At 46.5% G+C, this 23,111-nt stretch overlaps 2 long non-coding RNA genes and 2 other non-coding genes across 5 annotated transcripts; 2 read left to right on the top strand and 2 right to left on the bottom strand.

The window, feature by feature from the left end:
* The first annotated feature begins 2,238 nt into the window (after positions 1-2,238).
* LOC122239582 lies at positions 2,239-10,855 on the top strand. Its single transcript, XR_006218796.1, has 4 exons — positions 2,239-2,440; positions 2,546-2,705; positions 2,793-2,878; positions 10,109-10,855. It is a non-coding gene; the product is annotated as an uncharacterized LOC122239582 (long non-coding RNA).
* Positions 10,856-13,236: 2,381 nt separating this feature from the next.
* LOC122239881 lies at positions 13,237-13,400 on the bottom strand. Its single transcript, XR_006219265.1, has one exon. It is a non-coding gene; the product is annotated as a U1 spliceosomal RNA (small nuclear RNA).
* Positions 13,401-13,894: 494 nt separating this feature from the next.
* On the bottom strand, positions 13,895-23,011 carry LOC122239583. 2 transcript variants are annotated; one of them, XR_006218797.1, is made up of 5 exons: positions 22,322-23,011; positions 21,864-21,933; positions 21,050-21,162; positions 18,123-18,308; positions 13,895-14,267 (listed from the first exon to the last, which is right to left on the bottom strand). It is a non-coding gene; the product is annotated as an uncharacterized LOC122239583 (long non-coding RNA). The 2 variants fall into 2 exon arrangements; XR_006218798.1 differs by lacking the exon at positions 21,864-21,933 and having other exon boundaries at positions 22,322-23,007.
* LOC122239947 lies at positions 19,850-20,013 on the top strand. Its single transcript, XR_006219335.1, has one exon. It is a non-coding gene; the product is annotated as a U1 spliceosomal RNA (small nuclear RNA).
* Positions 23,012-23,111: the final 100 nt, after the last annotated feature.

The following is a 23,111-nucleotide window of genomic DNA, read 5'->3' on the forward strand; positions in this document are numbered from 1 at the left end:
GACTCTAGAACTTTTTTTTTTTTATGATTTTGGTATATTCATTCCGGTAAAATGCCTACAAAACATAAAGTAAAACCCCCAAATAACAGTTTATGTAGCTAAAGGATGCCTAATTTGGTCTATGTAAGTCTCTTAAGGGTGAGCGAGTTATAAAACCAGGATATGCTTTATATTAAGGCAACTCAAATTTCCTTTTGTTTTCTTTTTTAATGCTTATTTATTTATTTTTGAGAGTCGGGGATAGTGGCAGAGAGAGAGGGTGACAGAGAATCCCAGCAGGCCCCACACTGTCAGCACAGAGACACACACTGGGCTCGAACCCACCAACCACAAGATCATAACCTCACCTGAAATCAAGAATCAGTCACTCAACCAACTGAGCCACCCAGGGAACCCAAATTTCCTTTTGGAAGTCTATGTATGTGCAAGACTAAAACTCTTACTATCCAAAACATGTTTAACAGAAACATCTGAAAAAACACTGAAAACTTAGTGGCTCAGATATTCCAAATTTAGTGTTGATTTGTGCATCAGTATATATTATACAGAAAATTCCCATATGATCAGTGGTGATTTGAACACCAGCTTTTCACTCCTTATCAAATTATAAATAAGCTTTGGGGCACCTGGCTGACTTTGTGTATAGAACATGCAACTCTTGATTTCAGGGTCATGAGTTCAAGCCCCACATTGGGTGTAGAGATTACTTAAAAAATAAAGTCTTTATGGGGTGCCTGGCTGGCTCAGTCGGTTAAGCGTCTGACTTCAGCTCAGGTCATGAACTCAAGGTTTGTGAGTTCAAGCCCCAAGTGCAGCTCTGAGCTCACAGCTCAGAGCCTGTTTCAGATTCTGTGTCTCCCACTTTCTTTTCCTCCCCCACACAAACTCACTCTCTCTCTCTCTCACTCACAAATAAATTATTAAGATTTTTTTAAAATTTTTCAATAAAATAAAATAAAATACAATCTTTAGAGGTATCTGGGTGGCTCAGTTGGGTAAAAGTCCACTCTTGGCTTTAGCTCAAGTCATGATCTCACCATTCAAGAGTTCAAGCCCCGCATGATCCTGCGGAGCCTCCTTGGGATTCTCTCTTCCTCCTCTCTCTCTGCCCCACCCCCTCTCACTCTCTGTCTCTCTAAAAATAAATAAATAAGGTTAAATTTTTTTTTAATTTTTAAACATTTATTTATTTTTGAGAGACAGAGAGAGATAGAGCACAAGTAGGGGAGGAGCAGAGAGAGAGAGAGAGACACAGAATCCAAAGCAGGCTCCAGGCTCTGAGCAGCCAGCACAGACCCTGATGCGGGGCTCAAACTCACAGACCGCGAGATCATGACCTGAGCCAAATTCAGCCACTCAACCAACTGAGCCACCCAGGCTCCCCCCCCTTTTTTTGAAATTTTTATTTATTTTTGAGAGCGAGAGACAGAGCATGAGTGGGGGAGGAGAGAGAGAGTGAGACACAGAATCTGAAGCAGGCTCCAGGCTCTGAGCTGTCAGCACAGACCCGACGCAGGGCTCGAACTCAGGAACTATGAGATCATGCCCTGAGCCCAAGTCGGAAGGTTAACCAACTGACCCACCCAGGACCCCTAAAAATATTTTTTTAAATAAATACATAAAATCTTTACAAAACAAAATAAAACCACAGCGTGATACCACTTCACACCACCAGGTGGCTTTAATCAAAAAGATAAGTGTTGCCAAGGATGTGGAGAAATTGGGACACTCGTACAGCGTCTGCAGAAATGTAAAATGGTGCAGCCACTTTGGAAAACAGTCTGGCAGTTTCTCAAAAGGTTGAACATAGAATTACCAAGTGACCCAGCAATTCCACCCCTAAGTAATGAGATAGAAAGAGAAAGGAAGACATGTTCCCACACAGACTTATACACAAATGTTCATAACAGCATTATTCATAATAGGCAGAGTGTGGAAACAAATGTCTCTCCCCTGGTGAACGGACACATCCATGTGGTGTGTCTGTCCTTACGGCGAAATATTATTTAACAGTCAAGAGGAATGAAGTACTGATTCAGTTATAACATGAATGAACTCGAAACTTTATGCTGTGTGAAGAAAGCCAGACAGAAAAGGCCACATATTACGTGATTCCATTTTTGTTTTCATGGCACACCCAGAATAGGCAAATCTATAGAGACAGAAAGCAGATCAGCGGTTGTCTAGGGTTGGGGGGGGGGGGGGAGGGGTTGGGGGGTGGCAAGGAGGAAATGAAGAATGACTGCTGATGGATGTGGGGTTTCTTTTTGATCGACAAAAATGCTCCAAAATTGATGGTGGTGATGGTTATACAACTCTGCCAGCACACCAAAAACCCGTGAATTGTGCACTTGGAACGAGTTGTCTGTGTGTGAATTACATCTCCGTAAAGCTGTTATAAAGGCCATTTGGAGGGTGACTGGCATGTGATCTTCATGGCGTAAGCGTTAGCTCTGATGATGATGGGGGCAGTGGGGTGGTGGTGGTTGCCCGTAACTGTTCGAAACACGCAGTGTGTCTTACTGTGAAGCATTCTGTTGTATAGGATCTCCTCTATCGAAGATCTAGGTCACTAGTGGATTATGAAAATGCTAATAAAGCACTGGATAAAGCAAGAGCGAAAAATAAAGATGTTCTTCAGGCTGAGACATCCCAACAATTATGTTGTCAGAAATTTGAAAAAATATCTGAATCTGCAAAACAAGGTACTGTTATATTAACCTTTAATTATACGGTATACCTTCAACTATTATGTGAATTAAATAGTTAATCCTAATTTCTTTTGTTCACAGAACTTATAGATTTTAAGACGAGAAGAGTTGCCGCATTCAGAAAAAATTTAGTGGAACTGGCAGAGTTAGAACTGAAGCATGCAAAGGTTAGTGTCATAGTCAAGGTTTAATATTTTACGTGACTTATAATTTAGAAATGAGTCAGTCTTGGGACACCTGGGTCCTCACGATTGGTGAGTTTCAAGTCCCACGTTAGGCTGTGCGGCCCCCTTTCAGATCCTCTGTCCCCCCTCTGTGCCCTTCCCCCGCAAAAGTAAAAAAATGCACATTAAAAAGAAAAGGGAGGGAGGGAGGGAGAGAGAGAGAGAGAGAAAGAAAGAAAGAAATGAATGAATGAATGAATGAATGAATGAATGAATTATGGGGTGCCTGGCCGGCTCATTCGGTGGAGCATGTGACTCTTGATCTCCTGGATGTGAGTTTGAGCCCCACGTTGGGTGTTGGGTGTAGAGATTACTTAAAAAAAAAGAAAGAGGGGAAGGCAGGGAGGAAGGAAGGAGTCAGTTATGGAATTGATAATAATCCTTTAATGACAGTTTCTTTCTGGAGGGATATTGGAAGAACCATTCCTGGATTAGAATGAATTATAATTGGAATGCTAATTTTTGAAGATCATTTTAGTACTTCAGGATAATTTAATGTTAGTAAATAAATATCCTTCGCCCAGGGTTTTTTATAGTGTTTGTTTCCTCCAGATTCAGCCCTTTCTTGTAGTTAAGATAAAGCTTGGCCCAAGCCTTCTAATAAGGTTAGAACTAGAGAATCTTAGAATTGCCAGCGAACTTAAAGATCATCTAATTCAAGCAAGAATAATACGTACAATTTCTCTAAGCGGTCAGCTCTGCAAGACCCTAGTACCTAATATGGAAACCAGTATCATTTTTGACTGCTTAAAAAAGATAAATCTATCTTTAATAAAAACTTCTTTAAAAATTCAATATTTGCTGGCTTCAATCCAGAAGGACTGAAAGTAAAAATATATTCAAAATTCCCCAAATTATAAGTATTAATGAAATTTAAATAAACTTGTTAGTGTTTTGTTTTGTTTTTTTAATATATTTATAGTATTTACACTTTGAAAGTCATTAAAAAGCTTGAGACTCTACTAAGACGTTCGGGACACTCCATAACGCACAGAAAGCTGCTTGTGTGTCACTTTGACAAATTGGTCAGAGTTTTGTCATGTGAAATAAGAAAGATAAATTTGACGGATGCCTGGGTGGCTCTGTCGTTTGAGGATCCGACTCTTGGTTTTGGTCAGGTCATGGTCTGTCTCACAGTTTGTCAGCTGGAGGAGCCCTGCGTCCAACTCTGCGTGGAGTCTGCTTGGGGTTCTCTCTCTCCCTGCCCCTCCCCGCTCGTGCGCTCGCTCGCTCGCGCTCTCTGTCTCTCTCAAACTCTCAAAATAAATGGGTTGGCTTTAAAAAAAGAAAGAAAAATGAATTTAATTTCTCCCACAGAAACATTTGGATATATTACCCTCAAATATTTGAATATATTCTCTCCTACAAGCTAGACATCTTTGAGCTAAATATATTTTATCCCATACATTTCAATAAGCTTTTTATATTATTACACTAGGTCATTGCTGTTTTCAAATATTGCATGCAGGGGCCCCTTGGTGGCTCAGTTGGGTAGGCCTCTGTCTTTGGCTCAGGTCACGATCTCACGATCTCACAGTTCGTGAGTTCGAGCCCGACGTCGGGCTCTGTGCTGACAGCTCAGAGCCTGGAATTGCTTCGGATTCTGTGTCTCCCTCTTTTCTCTCTCTGCCCCTCCCCTGCTCATGCTCTGTCTCTCTCCGTCTCTATGTCTCTCTCTCTCTTTCTCAAAAAAAAAAAAAAAAAAAAAAAAAAAAAGTAAATAAACATTAAAATTTTTTTTTTCAATATTGCACCCAGAAATGGAAACACCTTTCCATACGTGGACTTATTATTGTATACGTTTCTTCTTACGGCAGTTTTAGAGGCATAAGGGTTTTTTGTGTTTTTTCTTTTTTTTTTTCTTTTTCTTTTTGCTTTTCGTATAAGGGTTTGTTTTTTTGTTTTTTGGTTCTTTTGTGTTTTGGGTTTTTTTAGCACCATCTTACACCAGCTTGATTTGGCTTATAATCACACATCTTCTCCTCCTTCTCCTCCTCCTTCTTGGTCTGTTTTCGAGCCTCCAACCTATAGTTGTGTGTTTAATTCTTTGTAGTAATAGTTTTCATTTTTGTGGTAAAAAACACATAAATGTACCGTCTTACCCACTTTTAAAGTGTACGGTTCAGCCTTGTTAAGTATATTCACATCGTCGTGCAACAGGTCTCTAGAACTGTTTCATGTACGGAGCATTTAATTTTTAAAATGAAGTTGCAGGCCACAGTTATGTCTGTCAAATTGTAGCTTGCTAGTTTCAGCCCAGCGTGAGATCTTTTGGAAACTTCGATTTGATCATATAGTAGTTGACTAGGAGAGTGGTTATTACTCCCAAGTGATGGACATTTGTAGTTTGTATGAACTTCCCTTTTATGTCGTCATCTAAGTTTTACTTTAAAAGATTGATCGGGACCAAAGGAGTCAACATTGGTTCATCTAATTGGATAAGTGCACGGTACCCAAAAAGGCTGAATTTTTAGTTCCCTCCCTTTCTTTCTATACTAATTGATATTAAGTTATTAATGAGTATTCTTTGGTGATGGTTATTTGGGTAGCTAGGAATTCACCTATTTATACTATCATCAGCCGTTTCCCTTTTATCTGTGATGGATACAAGAAGCATCCAATTCCTCATTACAATGAAGCTATATATTACGGATTTCCTGGTCTAATCACCCTCTCAAAAGAAAATACTTCGATAAGGTTGGCACGATTTATTGTTACTGCACCCGTGTTGGTTTCTAATGTTCACCATGTTTGTTCTTTGTAAGGAGGTTATAAAATCTATTCAGGATTTTGTTAATAGGTTTAAGGAAGGATTAGCAAAGTACAGTCTGCCTGTTTTTGTGTAGCCTGTGAGCCAAGAATGGCGTTGGTTTTTTGAGAGGGAGAGAGAGATAGAGCACGAGCAGGGAAGGGGCAGAGAGAGACAGGGAGAGAGAGAGGGAGAGAGGGAGAGAGGGAGAGGGGGAGAGAGAGAGAGAGAGAGAGAGAGAGAGAGAGAGAACACCAAGCAGGCTCCTCACTGTCAGCGTGAAGCCCGATGTAGGGCTTGAACTCCCTAACCGCCAGACCATGACCTGAGCCGAAACCCAAGAGTCAGACACCTACCCGAAAGAGCCACCCAGGTGTCCCGGAGAGAGAGTATGTTAAGCAGGCTCCACGCCCAGTGCAGAATCCCAGGCGGGGCTGATCTCACGACCAACCGTGAGATCATGACCTGAGCCGAAATCGAGAGTCGGACGACGCTTGACCGGCTGAGCCACCCAGGTGCCCCTCAGTGGTTCTTTAAAAAAAGGCGAAAGAATAATATTTCATGACACGTGATAATTACGTGAAATTTAGATTTCATCTGTAAGTGAAGTTTTACTGGAATACAGCCAAGCTCGTTCCTTTGTGCCCTGTCTGTGGTTGCTTTCATACTACAGCAAAACAGAGACCACATGTCTCTCAAAGTCTAAAATGTTTACTATGTGTTTACTAAGCCCTTTACAGAGAGTTTGCTGACCCTTACTATATACATGGTTGTCAGCCTCTGGTTTCCAGATTTCTGTGCTTTTCAGGTCCTTTCTGAAATGTGTTCTCTGATGGGTCTTCTACTCCAGTGGCTCTCTCGACTAGAGGCAGTTTTGCCTCCCGGGAGACATTTAGCAATTTCTGGAGACGTGTCTGGTAGTCACAACGGAGGATGGGTGGGTTTACGACCGGTATGTAGGGCGCAGAGGGCAGGAATGCTGCTAAACTTTTGACAGGGCACAGGAGAGCCCCCATTGGAAAGGATTCCACAGCCCCAAATACGTCAAGTGTGCCGAGACTGAGGGACACTGAGACTGGATGGCTCAGTCGGTGGAGCGTGCAACTCGTGTTCTCAGGGTTGTAGGTCCGAGCCCCACGTCGGGTGTAGAGATGACTTTAAAAATAAAATCGTTCAGGGGCGCCTGGGTGGCTCAGTCAGTCAAGCATCCGCCTCTTGACCTACCTAAGAAAATGATAATAAATTTTAAAAATAATGATAAAATAAACTTTTTTTTTAAATGGGGGGTAGGGTGGGTGGTGCCTGGCTGGCTCGGTCGGAAGAACGTGTGACTCTCGATCTCGGAGTTGCCAGTTCAAGCCCCACGTTGGGTGTAGAGAGATTACTTTAATAAACAAAACTTGGGGCGCCTGGGTGGCTCAGTCAGTTAAGCGTCTGACTCTTGGTTTCCGCTCATGTCATGATCTCACGGGTTTGTGAGTTCGAGCCCCGTGTCCAGCTCTGCACTGATAACCGTGGAGCGTGCTTGGGATTCTCTTCTCTCTCTCTCTCTCTCTCTCTCTCTCTCTCTCTCTCTCTGTGTGTGTGTGTGTGTCTCTCTCAAAAATAAAATAAAATAAACATTTAAAAAAATAATAAATAAAGCTTAAAAAAAAAAAAAACAAAAAACACCGAGGTTGAGAAACCCTGCCCTCTCGTCTGAGGTTTCTTGATGATTTTGCAAATCTGAACAAAGTCCCATTTTGGTCCCAGAATCCATATAAGTTATTCCAAAGAGATTAGACATTGGTTAAATTTACATCCAGATGGTTTAAAACTACTTAGGATTTCATTCATTATAACCGGGATATGTCTTGCCATGTATTGGAACCTGGTTATAACAGAAAATTAGGTCATTTGGTCACTTTTGTGTCCTTGAAGATAGTCTCAGATACTTTATTAATGAAGCATAGAATGTATGATAAAGGCAGCGGACCAAAAAAAAAAAAAAAAAAAAAAAAAAGGTGATGCTACTGCTGCCTATGAGGGCGTGGAGTCCTCGTGCCTGGTGGGTAAGTGTGGACCAGGGTACACCCTTCTGCAGGGCTTTGGCAGTGTGTCAAGTGCAGGATGTGTATCCTTGGACTTAGTCCCACTGGAGGGATATACCTTTAAGAAGATCATGTCAGAAACACAGACAGGCTCAGAATCATCTGTCACAGTTCCATCGTTATACTGGCACAATATTGACAGTTACTGGGGCACTTGAAATTCTTAAATGTTTATTGTCACCCAATTTCAGGCGCTCAGTAAAGTTGCAAGAAAAGTACAAAGAATCCCTGGATAGTTGTCACTAGAGTCCTCAAATGTGCATATTGTCATGTTCGCTCTGTCCTCCCCTCCCCCTCTTCCTCCCTCCCTCTTTACTTTTCCTCTTTACACAGTACACACACACACCACACCCCTGCCCTTATACATACCTGTTTTTGTCTTAAACCATTTAGGTTGCAGATAGGAAGTCTCTTGGCTCTTAAACACTTCAGTGTCGATTTCCTAACACCAAATAATTCTCTTGAATACTTGGAGCAATTACAAAGATCAGGAAATTACTATGGATACAGTACTATTATCTAATCCACAGACTTTTATGCCACCAGTTGTCTAATAAAGAATAATGTCTTTAGTGGCAAAAGGATACTCAAGATAATACATGACATTCGGCGCACAGGTCTTTTTATTTATTTTTTAAGTTTATGTATTTATTTTGAGAGAGCGAGCGAGAGAGAGCACGAGCGCACACGTGGGAGAAGGGGAGAGGCAGAGCGAGCGAGAGAGAGAGAGAGAGAGAGAGAGAGAGAGAGAGAGAGAATCCCAAGGCAGGCTCCGGCGCTGTCAGGGTGGGGTGGGGGAGGGCTCCAACTCACGAAACCGAGACTGTGAGATCGTGACCTGAGCAGAAACCGAGAGTCGGACACTTAACCGACAGAGCCACCCAGGCGTGACTTTTCGTTTTTATTGGGATGAGCTCTACACCCGCTGTAGGGCTTGAATTCAAGACCTCCAGGATCGAGAGAGTCGAGAGTCGCGCACTCTACCAACTGGGCCAGCCAGGTGCCCTCCCCGCCCCGCACCCCCGGCACGTGTTGTTTTAGACTTCCTGAACCCGGAAAGTTCCTGAGTCTTTGTATTTCATAACATTGGACACTGAAAAGCACAGGTCTGTAAAATGTCCCTCGCTTTGGGTTCGTCTAGTTATTGAGTTTAGATTCCCCACCTGTGGCAGGAATTGCCCAGAAGTGGTGCTCGGACCTTCTCGTTGCTGCATCCTTTCAGGAGGTACATGCTGTTGATGAGTTGCCTCGCTGGCAATGTCTGACTTTGATCATTTGGTTCAAGTGATGATGTCTGCAGGTTTCTCAGTGGCCAAGTTACTACACTTTGAAATGAAGAAGTATTCTGTGGGGAGATACTTGGGACTGTGTAAATACCCCATCGCTTACCCAGCACTGTCCCATAGAATTTTGTGTGATGATGGAAGTATTCTGTCATCAGCACTGTCTGGTACGGTAGCCACTAAGTAGCCACACGTGGCCGTCAAACGCTTACACTTGAAATGTGGGTGGTGCAACTGAGAAACTGAGTTTTTATTTAACTTTAATTAACAGAAATTTAAATTTTCCATCGCCCTACGTACCTAATGGCTACGGTATTGGCATTTCAGCCTTATGCTCAAAGCCACCGTTCATGACTTTTGCCTCAGTCGATTATTGTGGTGGCTGCCAGACGGTCACTTTTCTAATCGCATCGTTTTAGTTGGCTTTCTACTTACTGGAAGGAAGAGGTTTTCCTTTACCCCATGTATTTATCGGTGTAATCCATATATGCTTACATTTGTCCGGACACGTGTCTAAATTTGGATGCCAGCGCCCATGCTTTACAAATGGGTACGTAGGTCTGTCTGAATGTTACAGATTGCCGTTGTACGGGAACTTACGGCTATGTGTATAAAAACTGGTATCACTCACTACTTTAGTCGTGAAAGCGTATGTTATAATTTAATATACCTCTACTCTAATACACAGATTTTAACGGCTAGAGGAAAGTGATAAGAACCGGTCTTGCAAAACGTCCGGTAGTTTGACTTGGACACACAGGGCATGTTTCATCCCTCATTAGAATCATGCCGAGTAATTCAAAACCATAATACTGATCTAGACGGAAATGTCCTGAAGAAATCTGGTGTGTGGAAAACATTGTACGTGAAACAAATGATACGGTTTTATGTCTTTAAACCCGTACGTGTGTGGATAGTGAGTAGCTGTTTCCGGAGTTCTGTTGTCTTAATAAAGGTGGCGTTAGTTACGGGATTCCCAGCGCTGTTATATTTTCACTGCAACTCTTCCAGGCTGTCTGCACTTCATGATTTATTTTCCCTTCCTTTTTAGGGTAACCTACAGTTGCTGCAGAACTGCTTGGCAGTGTTAAATGGAGACACATAAGCCACACTCCGCCTTTGGTTAAAAAGGGCTGCCTTCCTTCAGATTTTATTTTTGTTTTCTTAATGAGATTAGGCATTTACTGCTCACTGGAAACAAAAGAAACAGCTGACCAAGTGCATCTACTCTCCTTTTTTTCTGAGAAGCGATGGAGCGGTGCCGTCCACGGGTTTTGCGGGTCCGTCCGTCTGTGTGGTGGAACGCTGCCCTCCTGCAGCTCCCCGTGTGCTCCCTGGGACGGTTGTCCATCACCGTGCGCTCCTCCTCTTCCGAAGCCCAGCGTTCAGTCCTTTTTTTAAGTAGCCTCTGTAACCGTCTTTATTTTCTGAATAGCGTTCCTTACGGCTGCCAATCTTATTTCCCTTTAAGTAATTTCTGATGTTTAACCCTTTCAAAGATGCATTGTTCAGACAAGATAAAGGTTGCCATTACCTTTTGTTTTCTCTTGGTGTTTTTGTTATGTTTTGTTTTGTTTTTTTAAAAACATTGTATGCCACCTTAGTTCATCCATGTATCCTGGTAAAAGCATCTTAATCAGACTTATTTTTAATTAATGAACATTTCTTAGAAGTTTTGGGACAGACTTTATGTAATCTTTATAAGTATGATTTCTGATGAAAAGCAACTGCATTAGTATGTTTGCCTTAAACTTGTAGACTAAACCGACTATTGTCAAATAAACCGTGGTAACAGTGATAGTTTTTAACTCTGTGGTCATTGTATCACTCTAAAATTTGGAGTAGCTATAATCAATCTACTCCTTCGTTATGCTTTACAGTGCAGGTCTTTTCTCTTTTTTCTCTGAAAATGGCATGTTGAACCAGGTTCACCAATCCCCTTATGAAAGAATGAACTGCTTCTCTGTGTGCTCTCAGCCTTTCCTAGAAGATGGAATTGGGCAGAGGCAGGTTCGAAACAGCTGTTTCTAAAATACAGGAGGCAGCAGAATGGTCCGTCTGTGATGGTTTCCTGAATTCCATCCCTAGCCGGGCCAGTTAACCCTGAGACACGCCATCGAGCCACTTGATAGTTCTACTAGTGTACAGATTGGTATGGAGAGAGAAAGAGTGCTGTAAGGAACAGCCCTGGGGGGGGGGGGGGGGGGGGGGGGGAGTTGGAATATTTGGAATGGAAGGCTCCAAAAAGGATACTAGTTACAATACAAATATGATTGGCCTTTTTAATGTGAATTATCGCCGCGTCATTTCTAATTTAAAATTCGATTGTGTGGTTTGGTTTTTTTCACTGTCTAACTTTTCTTCCAGTTGGAAACCACAGGTATTTGGGTTGGTCACCTTGTAGGTGGGTTCCTCGTTTACATTTTCCCCACCCCTGGTCTAGGTCTTCTGAGTAGTCACCATGATCCCAGCCTTGCTCTCCAGCATGTTCTCTTGCCTTACTGGTGTGCTGGTTCACGTTTCTCTCTTTCACTGGCGTTGTTCCCTGGTTATTCCCTGATGTCGTTTGTACTACCCCCCCCCCCCCGGTTGCCTGAGAAATCTGTGTGTTTGGTCCTCCTGTGTGTCCCCTTCACTGGTGAGAAGACACCCACGCGATGCTCACCAGTGGGTGAACGGGACAGAGAGCCCTGGCTTCGGGACTCGGGTGCAGTCCCTTCGCCGGCTGCCCTTGTGGCCTAGGCAGGTTTGGTTCGCTTGACCTCTGTCTGCCTCAGTTTCTCTACTACAAAGGACATACTGACCTACCTACCTCACAGGGGTGTTGTGAGGATTAATAAACATTGGTACAGTGCTTTGAAAATGTGAAGGTGCTGTGTAAATGCTAAGAAACAGCAAGTACGGGGCAAAAGGCAGTAATACAGTGTTGCACCTATCCATCAGCTAATCTGCTTGTTTGTACCAAGGGGGCCTTATTCCGGGCAAGGGTAGGAGAGCGGTAGGTACATCCCTTGGTCCCTGGTTTACATGTTTACGGTGTCTGTTGGGGTGGGGGTAGAGTGGAAGCAGCAAGTTACATATTAGTGCGGGGCAGGGTGCTTAACAAAAACACACATAAATGAGTTGGCCGCACTATCCAAGGACCTTGTCACAAAACACACAAAGAAGGTGAAGAGTGTAGGTTACTCCCTCAAGGGCATACTTTAGGAAAGATGCTACTTTGTACCTCCAGAACAATGGAAGTATTCCACAGCTCAGCTGCTGGTTCCCCGGAAAACAAAACAAAACCAAACCAAAAACTGGTTTCAATATTCTCGTGGTGTGGCATTTACGAAACATTTAGGGACCATCTTGTGCCTGGGGGACACAAAGGAGAAAGAGGAAGACGCCCAATAACAGAGACAAAGCCCTGCACTGGGTAGTAGTACAGGGTTTCTCCCACAGGTGTCTTTACTGCACGCTCTGAGAGGAAGAGAGTGACGGGAGCAGTAGGAATGAACGACCCAGGAGGAATGAAGGTGGCGGGGTTGGTGGCAGTGAAGGTGGACGATGGTAAAGAAAGGAAATTGCAAAAGAAAGTGGGGGTCCCCGGGCCGCTAAGGCCCGTGAGGCTTAAAGACTGGGCGAGGTTCTCCTCTGCCCCTAGTTTGGGAAAGCGCCTACAACACAGATTCCGTGGTGAACTACTACAGAAGTTGAGCTCAAACAGACCTTTTTGAACGGAGGCACTACGCACAAGTTAACAGAACAGGGTGGTGGATTTCAAGGAGACACTGCGGGGGGGGGGGGGGAAGGGGGGGAACGAGGTGTCGCAGAACTTACAAAGAAAAGAAAGCAACCACGAACCCAAGATGTACTTCCGCGCCGAACCCAAGATGTACTTCCGCGCCGTCTCCTGGGCCCCCGCAAACTCGCACGAGCCCGCGTATCACCATGTCCTCATACGACCGGAAAAGCCTTCTCCGCGCTGCCGCAGCACGCGGGATATAGGTGGCGAAAACGAGATAAAGGAAAAAACAAACGAAAGTAAAAACCGAGAAACGCGCGTCCAGTTTGTGTCAGGCTTGTTTTGGGCGTCCCAGGACCCGTCAGCACGAAGAATAACGCAGCGACAACAGCGCTGTCCTGCTACCGCTGTTGTGCCTAAGGTCGAATTCTTCCATTCAGACCACGAAAAGCCAGGGGAAAGCGCGAACGCAGTCCCCCACTACCACAAATTATGCAGTCGAGTTTCCCACATTTGGGGAAATCGCAGGGGTCAGCACATCCGGAGTGCAATGGATAAGCCTCGCCCTGGGAAAACCACCTTCGTGATCATGGTATCTCCCCTGCCAGGTAAGTATGAGCTGCTCGACCCGCCTCGACCCACACCCTCGCGCTCGCCACGCTTCTTACACACGGTCACTTGCCCCACGCGGCTTCCGCGCCCCGGATGCCCGCAGCACCCCCTCAGCTCCAACCTCTCTCGGCCGCAAAACAACCGCGGGCGCCTTGCCTAGCCCCCACGCGGGACGTGCGCGCCCAGGCGGTCCGGGACCGGCAGCCTCTGCGCGCTTGTTCATCTACATACGCCACGCCTTGTCGCGCGCTTCCCAGCGTCGCGGCTCCAGCTCTGGGACAACGGATGTGCTAGTGTCCCGGCAGACCGCCGGTGCCTGGAGCGAAGGATGGGGGGAGGGCGGCGAGGAGTCGGGACCCGGAGGGGAGACCCGAGAAGACGGGGTCCCGCGGCGTCCAGAAGTTGCAGGCCCCACCGAGGCGGTGGGTTAAGTCTCCCCTTGCTTGCAACGAAAATTACATGCAATACGCAACAGAGAATCAACTCAACCTTAAATACTAAGAGTTTTGTCACCAATTTAACATGAAATTGTCTTAATCCTCAGTATGACCTTTCGGATTACGTAGTAACCTAATCTTGCGACAACGAAAGGAAAATTTGAACAGAGGGCGTCAGGACAAGGCGTCCATTCTCTAGAGTAGATGTGTGGGCTGGGGAGGGGCGTCGAATGGTCTCCGAAAATCAAATGAACGGAAATATCACGTTTTCATCCTGTGGGGTTCGGCTGCCTCTTTCAGCCTGCCCGGATTTGTCTTTTCCTCTTCTGTACAAGAAGATTCTTTCCGGAGATCGAGTGGAGGTAAAGGTAAATATCCTCTTCAGATAGGGGCAAAATGATTGAAGTGTTGTGTGTTCCTGGGTGATCGGGTCCCTGGAGCAAAGCAAGGCAAGAGACAGGACTAGAGATTATTGGGTCAGCAAAGACTGCTCTGAGGTTCTAGCAGCATCAAGATCCGAGTTAACGTGTTGTACATCCTTTTACTTTACTTTTCTTTTCTTTTGTTTTTTAATTTATTTTGAGAGAGAGCGGGAGGACGCGCGAGAGCAGGGGAGAGGGAGAATCCCAAGCAGGCTCCGTGCTGTCAGCGGGGGGGGGGGGGGGGGGGGGGGCCACGCGCACCGAACCCCCTCCCCGCCCCCAACCGTGAGATCATGACCAAGGCTCGTTCTCTTAAGGGACTGAGCACCCAGGTGGCCCACGTTTTTGATTGTTAGTTGTTTCAGGAAGTTTCCTTTCTTAGGGTGTATTACTCCTCAAAACAAACAAATGGTTCTCTTCCCTAACCCCAGGAAAATTATCAAAACCAAGAAATGAACATTGATACAATCTTACTACTCTACAGACGTTATTCCCTCTTCCATCAATTGTCCCAATAATGTCCTTTATAGCAAAGGAAAATTCAAAATCATGTGTTGCATTCAGTTGTCATGTCTCTTTATCTGAAATAGTTCCCAGGTAGTTCTTTGCATTTCATTATGCAGGCCTTTTTGAAGACTACAGGCCAGTCATTTTGGAGACTGTCCTTCAGTTTTTGAGTTGTCCTGGCTTCCCTCGCAAGTACATTCAGGAATGCATTTTTGACACGAAGGCTACGTAAATGATACCGTGTCTGTTATGGGTGGGTTTGTGTCCCTCCAAAAAAATATGTTGAAGTCCTAAGTCCTGGTACCTAGGACTGTGACCTTCTTTGGAAATCTGATCTTTGCAGATACAGTCGAGTGAAGGTGAGGTCACTAGAGCGGGCCCTGATCCAATGTGACCGTTTTCCTTACGCGAGGAAGACGGCAATGTGAAGAGACTCGCTGACAGAACACCATGCGATGGCAGAAGCAGAGAGTGTAGTGATGTAGCCACAAGCGAGCCAAGGATTGGCTTGTCACCACCGGAAGCTGGGGAGTAACGAGGGACGATTCCACTCAGAGCCTCAGAGAGAGTATGGCCCTGCTGGCACCTTGCTTTTGGACCTCTAGCTTCCAGAACTGTGAGAGAATACACTTCTGTTTTTTTTAAGCCACCCAGTTGGTGGTATTTTATTATGACAGACCTAGCAAATGTATACAGGCCTCCTCTGGGCACCACGTTTGGAGGCACGTGAAGGCAGTTTGTTCTATTACTGGTGGGGTTAACATCGACTACTTAGTTAAGGAGGTGTATCGGTTACCCGTCTCTGTGTAACAAATTGCCGTAAAACTTAGTGATTGGAAATAATGACCGTTTCACTTGCTCACAATTCTGTGGATCAGCGATTCTGGCTGGGTTCCACTGGGCAGTTCTGCCGGTCTCAAGTGGGATCGCTGGAGCCGCGGCGGCCAGCCTGCAGGTCACCTGGGGCCTAGTCGGTCTAGGGGACTTCGGCAGACACGGTTCACGTTCACTCCGGCGATTTCATCCTCCAACGGGCTAACCCAGGCTTCTTCTCATGGTGGCCTCAGGACAGGCAAGTGAGAGCCAGTCTTAATGAGCAAGTGATTTTCAACCTTCTGCTCGCATCCCATTTACTAATGTCCCATTAGCCAAAGCAAGTCACATAGCGAAGGCCAAAGTCAGTAGGCTGGGGTGTTGCAGAAGCACCTGGGTACTGGGGCCAGCACTGCAACTGTCGGCCACTGGAGGTGTTCATCAAGTTTTCCCTTTGTAATTATTAAGTGATTTGTATGGAGATAATTTGAGGATATGTGAATATCCTGTTTAACACAACAGTTTTTAGCATCCACTGGTGGCTCTTGCGTTATGATTGCCAAATGTCCATTTTCTAATTCCATCATTCATTCTTCAGTTATCAGCTGGCATCGTAAGGTAGGACTTTCCCTCCTTCCCTATGTGCTAATGATACGAACTCATGGTTGTTATTTTGTTCAGTTGTTTGTAACCCAAAACTGTTTTGAAATTTATTTTGATGTTCTAATGTTCTCAGATCGGGCCTATAAAAACCCCTTCAGGGTGCCTACTGTGTCCTTTGGACATGTCCATAACATTTTTGGAGCATTTCCGTGTCTTCTGGCACAAGATGTTCCAGGGCCATTATGTATCTGTCTTGGCTCGTGAAAATTATCTATTTCTCCAAAGAGGCCTGGTTCTTTTTAGTGGGGAGTGGTTTTAGAAAACAAGATCAAGGGGCGCCTGCGTGGCGCAGTCGGTTGGGCGGCCGACTTTGGTTCAGGTCGTGATCTCACGGGTTCGGTTGGTGAGTTCGGCCCGCTTTGGATCCTAGGCCCCCTCTCTCTGCCCCTCCCCCGCTCACGCATTGTCTCAAAAACAAATAAACGTTAAACAAATAAACGTTAAGAGGAGGAGGAGGAGGAGGAGGAGGAGGAGGAGGAGGAGGAGGAGGAGGAGACAGAAAGAAAAGAAAAAAAGAAAAAAGAAAAAGAAAGGAAGCAAGATCAAGGCGGTAGTTATGTCTAATGCTACTGTCTTTGCCTCTAGGCCCCTTCAGTGGATAGAGGTAGAGAATACGTGTATTTCCTAACACCTATCTACAGATGTAGATTAAAAGCAATGAGCCCAGGGACAGCTACGTGGGTGGTTCAGTTGGTTAAGCATCCGTCTCTTGATTTTGGCTCAGGTCATAACCTTGGGGTCATGATATTGAGCCCTGCCTCCGGCTCCCTGCTAGGTGTGGAACCTGCTTGAGATTCTCTCTGCCTCTGTCTCTGCCCCTCTCCCCCTCTCAAAATAAATTAATAAACTTAAAGAAAATTCTCTCTCCCTCTCTCTATGCCCTCTCCCCCACTCGCTCCTTCTCTCCCTTTAAAAAAAAAAAAAATTAAAAAAATAAATAATGAGCCCACACCAGTACCTTAAATTCCAACTCTCAATTTTATGCAAGTGGGTCCTCCTTGCCCTCCACCATTCCATATTTGTTTGTTTGCTTGCTTTAATTTTTTTAACATTTATTTATTTTTGAGAGAGAGAGAGAGACCGATCACAAGCAGGGGAGGGACAGAGAGAGAGAGAGAGGGAGACACAGAATAAACAGGCTCCAGGCTCCGAGCTGTCAGCACAGAGCCTGATGAGGGGCTCGAACTCACAAACCGTGAGATCATGACCTGAGCTGAAGTTGAACGCTTAACCAACTAACCGACTAAGCCACCCAGGCACCCCGTGTTTTTGTTTTTGTTTTTAATGTTTATTTATTTAAATGTTTATTTTTGTGAGAGAGAGAGAGCGCGCGCGCGCGCGCGCGCGCGCGCGCGCGCATGAGCAGGGGAGGGGCAGAGAGAAAGGGAGACACAGAATCAATTCAAAGCAGGCTCCAGGCTCCGAGCTGTCAGCGCAGAGCCCGATGTGGGGCTTGAACCCATGAACTGCGAGATTGTGACCTGAGCGAAAGTCAGGCGCTTAACCGACTAAGCCACCCAGGCGCCCCAAATGTTTATTTATTTTTGAGAGCAAGAGAGACAGAGCATGAGCAGGGGCAGAGAGAGACAGACAGACAGACAGACAGAATCTGAAGCAGGCTCCAGGCTCTGAGCCATCAGCACAGAGCCCGACGGAGGGCCCAAACTCATGAACTGTGAGATCATGACCTGAGCTGAAATCAAGAGTCGGATGCTCAACAGACTGAGCCACCCAGGCGGACCATCATTCCATATTTGTTTGTATCTCCTTTCTCCAACAGTAAGAACCTTGACTCCCAACATCCATTTAGTCATTAGCTCAATCCTACAATATACACAACGTTGTTACAGAACTGTTACGACCATACAGCTATGAAATACAAACCTACTATGGGACAGTTCAGTATGTGTTTGCAGTTCTTGTCTTTGGACTTGAAGATGTTTATAGTCGATGTACTGCGCCCAAAAGTCATTTCAGTTGGTTATTTTTTTTTCTTCCAGTGTGGCTACATTATTCATCTCAGATCGCTAGGTTCAGTTATGCTTATGTTCAACGTTAGGGATGTTCCCCCTGTGATTTAAAAATATATGTAAAATATTAATAGAATTCCAAAAGTCAAAATTACAGAGAAAGGTGTACTCAGGTGTACTCAGAAAAGCATCACTCTCTCCTTCCACTCCCCTCCTCCCCCCCCCCCCCCCCGCCCCGCCCCAGGCAATTTCATCATTTATCTATTTAGAGAGTGCTAGTCTGGGAGAAGGGGAGAGGGGCAGAGGGGGAGAGAGAGAATCTTAAGCAAGCTCCACACTCAGTGCCCAGCCCACGACCCTGGGATCCTGACCTGACCTGACCTGAAGTCAAGAGTCAGACACCCAGGTGTCCCTAGTCTTCTGTTTCTTTTGGCAAGACTGTATAATTTTCTTGTTTTCACACTTTTCCTACACAAACGGTAGCATACTACATATATTTGGGGGCTTTTTTCTCCCCCCCCCCCCCACTTAACACAGTCGATGTGTCATACCTAAAGCGAACCCACAAGTCAAGCAACCCTGTCCTAACCTCCTGGAGGCCACAAGGTCAGCCAAAGAAAAAAGTAAACAAACTAGAAAACCCAAACGAGGGCTCACCAGCCTTTGCAAAGACTGTGATTTCTCAGTGGGGAAAATGTTAGAAAAAAACGGTGACAAAATCAAACCCCTCAATCCAACTGCAAACTGCAAACTGCAAACTGCTGTGCAGTGCCTGGCTGGCTCAGTTGGTAGACCATGGGGCTCTGAGTGAAGAGTTCTAGCCCCACATGGGTGTACAGATTGATGAGGGAAACAAAGGCAAGAGAAACGTAGCTTAAACTAGATCTCCTTACAGCTTGCAGCCCACTGATGGAGAGCTGAAACATGCAGAGCGTGACCTTCCTCAAGGAGCTCACGGCTGCCGTAGTGCCTTAATGTTTATATTTCGTTAAAAACTAAAAGCAACCTTACCATGACAGCAGCTAGCCCCTCAGGGTCCTGAAAGCCTTGCTTCAAAATTCCTTGGAAACTTACTTTATCTCTATCCCCCCTCCCTCCACAAATTTAAAAATATATCATCAAGTCACTCCTCACAAGCCCAGTGCAGCTCTTTCTGCCTGCCCACCGGGTGCTGTGCTGGTGCTACGTATAATACCAACACCTTTTTGCACTGAAACGTCTGGAGAAACCTTTCTTAGCCATCTGCTCATGAATCCACGTCATAATTAAAAAACAAATAAATAAAATAAATAAGAGAACTACAAACTAATGTTCATTTTAACTGGAAGAATCACAGCCAGGCTCCCCGGTTCTTCTACTTTCGTCCCCCAAGGGTGTGAAGTTCCTCCGCCCACTCGGGCGACAGGGCGTGGCGTATGTAGATGAGCATGCGCGCATTGGCTGCCGGTCCCGGACAGCCTGGGCGCGCACGTCCCGCGTGGGGGCTAGGCAAAGGCGCCCGCAGTTGTTTTGCGGACGGGAGAGGTTGGAGCTGAGGGGGTGCTGCGGGCATCCGGGGCGCGGAAGCCGCGTGGGGCAAGTGACCGTGTGTAAGAAGCGTGGCGAGCGCGAGGGTGTGGGTCGAGGCGGGTCGAGCAACTCATACTTACCTGGCAGGGGAGATACCATGATCACGAAGGTGGTTTTCCCAGGGCGAGGCTTATCCATTGCACTCCGGATGTGCTGACCCCTGCGATTTCCCCAAATGTGGGAAACTCGACTGCATAATTTGTGGTAGTGGGGGACTGCGTTCGCGCTTTCCCTGGTCATCTGGGTTGACGAAAAACAGCGGTAGCTTTTCCCGCTCGCGTTGGGCGCAGGAGGGAACTTTTGGGTGTTCAGTTGCCCGCAGCTGGCGTTTATGGCGCTTGAACAGCAGTGTCGCCAGTGTTTTGAGCTTTTTTTTTTTTTTTTTTTTTTTTTTGGTCTCCTTTCTCGCGTTACTTGTTTTCTTAAAGCGCTTTTGGTTTGGAGAACGGTAGGCGCTTTTAACGCGTGCTCTTGGGCCGACAGTTTCAGCAACGCCTGGTCCCGCGGGGGGCTGGCTGATTACGAGCGCGGAACGCAGCAACGTTTTGCATAGACCTTACTTTCACAGAACCCGCCGAACTAGAAGCAGCCACTTATGTAGTACAGGATTCCCAGTTGATTCCAGAGACGGTATTAGCTTTGTCTTTTTTCTGAAAAACTTTTAGTGTTTGGTTTTCGAGATAGCGAGCGTGAGCGAGGAAGAAGCAGAGAGAGAAAGAGGGAGCCCCAGAATCTGAAGCAGGCTCCAGGCCCTGAACTGTCAGCACAGAGCCAGATCCGTGCCTCGAACTCACCAACCGTGAGTTCAAGACCTGAGCCCAACCCCACGCTTAGCGGACTGAGCCACCCAAGACCCCTGCATTTTAGTTTTCTACCTATACCCCCTGAGAGGTAAGTTCCACGAGGCCAGAGATTCTTGTCTATTTTGTTGATTGCTCCATTCACACTTGGCTACAACAGTGCATGGCAGCATAATAGGCTTCTAGTATATACTTCATTAATTAACTTATAGATCGCGGGGTTAGAAAAAAAAAAAAAAAAAAAAAAAAACGTTTCTGGGGCGCCCGGGTGGCTCAGTCCAGTGGGTGGCTCAGTCCAGTCAAGCATCCTGACTCTTGATTTCGGCTCAGGTCACGATCTCCCAGTTTGTGAGGATCCACCCACCAGTCTACCCCATCGGCCTCCAACCTAGCCTGGTTCAGCCCCTTCTCACTTTAGAAGAATGGGATCATTTTACAAACCATCAGAAAAGGGTAAGTCAGGGGTATGCACCTTAGTTTTTCTCCCATGCCTTCCTCTTCTGTTCTTCCATCATGCTTCACTCTGGTTCAAGGTGTAGGGGAGACCGAACTTTACTTTTACCCTGTTAGGGTCTCCAGCAGGGCCTGAGAATTAAATTGGACGCAAAACAGAATATCAGAAGGAAAGCATACAGATTTTTTCCATGTACGTGGGAGACCCCATAGTAACATGAAAACCCAAAGAAGTGGCTAGGTGGGTCTCCAAGGAGCCCTGGTTCCTTTTTTTTTTTTTTTTTTTTTTTCTCCATTTTGTGTATCTGGAGGCCAAGATCCGGTGGTGCTTAGCGTTCACGGATACTGATGTGTGATTGCATTTAGGCCCTGCACCTGTTTTACTCCACGGATTATGATCGATTATTTTTTATTTTATTTTATTAAAAAAAATTTTTTTTAACGTTTATTTATTTTTGAGGCAGAGAGAGACAGAGCATGAACAGGGGAGGGGCAGAGAGAGAGGGAGACACAGAATCTGAAACAGGCTCCAGGCTCTGAGCTGTCAGCACAGAGCCTGACATGGGGCTTGAACTCACGGACCGTGAGATCATAACCTGAGCCGAAGTCAGCCACCCAGGCGCCCCTATGATCGATTATTATCATGATCTCGATTTGGCCAGTGGGAGCCCTTTCAAAATGGCTCTTGTGTGCTTGACATGTCCACATCAGTGGCACATTGCTTTACTTTTTGGCACAGCTCCATGTTTCAGGGCATGATGAGGCCGATTGATACCCAGCCGTGTCGGCCAGTCTGGTGGCCTGGCTCCTTTGACCCTCCTGTGCGCACCGACCTGGATTCCTTTGAGGGAGGTGGTTACTTCCTGAAACAGGTCAAGGTGCTTTGGACTTCCTGGAGAGGCACTGGAGTCAAAGGCGGGGGAGAAGAGAACACCAGTGCCGGGGTTGGACTCCTTGCCCTGGCTCCATGTATTTTAACATCCCCTCGGTGTGTGCCCACCCACCCACCCAGTGAAAGTCCCACAGAGGCGCAACAGGTCACATCTACGTGGCCTTCCCTTGACTGTGTCGCCACTGCCTGACTGGGTGGCAGGCACTGCTGTGCCTGCAAGGATGTGGGGCCGTACCTTGGAAGCACCCGGCTACTCCCCATGACACCCCGGGCAGGAAGCGTCGGCCATGCTAGGGCCCACTCTTGCATTTGCTGGATGCCAAAACCCACCTCCCCCCTCCACCCCTCACCCTGCTATTCCCCCAAAGCGCCAAAGCTAGGTCCCCAGGGATTCCACACCTCCACATCTCATCAGGGGGGGCAGGCACATCCAGTGAAGGTGGTTGAGGTTTTATCTTTGGTGCCTGTCTGCTGGTCTCTGCCTGTAGATGGTGACATTAGAGGCTGGGGTCTCTCTGTGGCTTCCCGAAGGTCAACTGTTGGACTTCAAAGGCAGGGCCTCCTGAACCCGTGGAGGCAGTGGGACAGTAGGACTGAGACTGGGCTGGGGAGCGAACCAAGAGGAAGGGCGGGGGGCCGGGGGAAACACAGTCTCCAGTTTGGGAGGCAGAACTAAAACCGAAAAGGCGCTTGTGGTCTCAGAGGTCAGGGATGGCAGTAGCCGGGTCCCTGAGGCCTCAGAGAGCCACACTCCCGGTGCGGTTCCGCTGCCAGCCCCCTCTGTGATGCTCTCCAACTGTACTTTGAGTCTCTGGAGTTTCCTTCCCACAGGAGGGAAGAGAACAAGGACCTTTCCCTGGCGTTCTTCTCTGCACCCACCCGCAGCCCCAACAACCTGGCTCTGTCCCCAGGATGAAGCCCGTTTTCTCCTGGGTGGGTGCTCTCTGACAGGCCCTCAGTGTCTCCCTCTTCAGGCCCTGCCAATTTAGCCTTAAGGGCCCAGCGCTAAGTCAGCCAGCTGGTCAGAACCCACAGGCCAGCTGCCTGTGTAAGTAAGGACGTGAATTTGTGCGCCCGACCGACCGACTGTGACGACAGCTGCCCCCGTCTCACTCCACCCCTACTCCCACTCTTCTGCGCCCCGATGACTCTTAAGTCTGCGTTTTGCCGCCACACTCCACCCCACCCC

The sequence above is a fragment of the Panthera tigris genome, chromosome B3 (assembly GCF_018350195.1).
Source record: "Panthera tigris isolate Pti1 chromosome B3, P.tigris_Pti1_mat1.1, whole genome shotgun sequence".
Taxonomy (NCBI): domain Eukaryota; kingdom Metazoa; phylum Chordata; class Mammalia; order Carnivora; family Felidae; genus Panthera; species Panthera tigris.